Source organism: Nicotiana attenuata, unplaced genomic scaffold (assembly GCF_001879085.1).
Source record: "Nicotiana attenuata strain UT unplaced genomic scaffold, NIATTr2, whole genome shotgun sequence".
NCBI classification, from domain to species: Eukaryota; Viridiplantae; Streptophyta; class Magnoliopsida; order Solanales; family Solanaceae; genus Nicotiana; species Nicotiana attenuata.
The window spans coordinates 1-1,147 of record NW_017678014.1 but is presented as its reverse complement, the minus strand read 5'-3'; the positions used below and the strand labels follow the sequence as shown (position 1 = coordinate 1,147).

The 1,147-nt window shown below is 42.2% G+C and overlaps 1 pseudogene; it reads left to right on the top strand.

Moving 5' to 3' along the window:
• The first annotated feature begins 279 nt into the window (after positions 1-279).
• LOC109221533 lies at positions 280-1,142 on the top strand (annotated as a pseudogene).
• The last annotated feature ends 5 nt before the right edge of the window (positions 1,143-1,147 follow it).

The window sequence follows — 1,147 nt, the reverse complement described above, 5'->3', positions numbered from 1 at the left end:
TTAGTTATTTTTTTTAATTCTCAACCGTATCCAATCTGCCCGAACTACGCACACCTGATTCTCGTCTTTCGGGGCGTGATATGTAGGCAACCCACATAGGGTCCGGTCTTCCTAGTAAATCTTAGGTTCTTGGCTTTGCGGGGTCTTAGCCAAATTTTGCACTTCTAGCCGTCTTTTGGCTAAATAATTTATTTTGAGAAAATAATCACAACCATGTCTTGCATGTGTCTAGTAGGGAATGTATTGTCTCAAATCTTGCATGTCTTGCAACCAGAGAATATGAAGATGATACCACAATTGGTTGCAGGTGTTTGGAGCGAAGATGGCAATGTACAGCTTGAGGCTACTTCTTATTTTAGAAAAATGCTCTCAATCGAAAGGAGTTCCCCAATAGCAGAAGTAATTCAAGCAGGTGTAGTTCCTCGTTTTGTTCAATTTCAAATGAGAGATGACTTTCCACAGCATCAGTTTGAGGCATCTTGGGATCTCACATGTTGCATCTGGAACATCTGAGCATACAAAGGTGGTAATTGATTCTGGTGCAGTCCCAAGTTTTGTGAAACTTCTTGGTTTCCCTAGTGATGATGTGCGAGAGCATGCTGTGTGGGCTCTAGGAAATGTTGCTGGTGATTCCCCAAAGTGCCGCGATCTTGTCCTTAGCTGTGGAGCTCTAGTTCCCTTGCTATCTCAGCTGAATCTAAATGCCAAGCTGTCTATGTTGAGAAATGCGACGTGGACACTTTCAAATTTCTGCAGAGGCAAACCACAACCTGCTTTTGATCAGACAAGGCCTACACTTCCAGCTCTTCAATAACTTATTCATTTAACCAATGAAGAAGTTTTGACTGATACTTGGTGGGCGCTCTCATATCTCTCGGATGGTAAAAATGATAAAATTCAAGCTGTTATTGATTCTGGAGTATGCCCGCGTTTAACTGATGTTATTACTTCACCCGTCTCCATCGGTTTTGATTCCGGCGCTTCGGACAGTTGGAAATATTGTGACCGGAGATCATATGCAAACTCAGTGTATCATCAACCATCAGTCTTTGCCCCGTCTTTTGAACTTGTTGAATGGTAATCACAAGAAGAGTATTAAGAAGGAAGATTGCTGGACAATTCCAAACATCACAGCTAGCAATAGGGA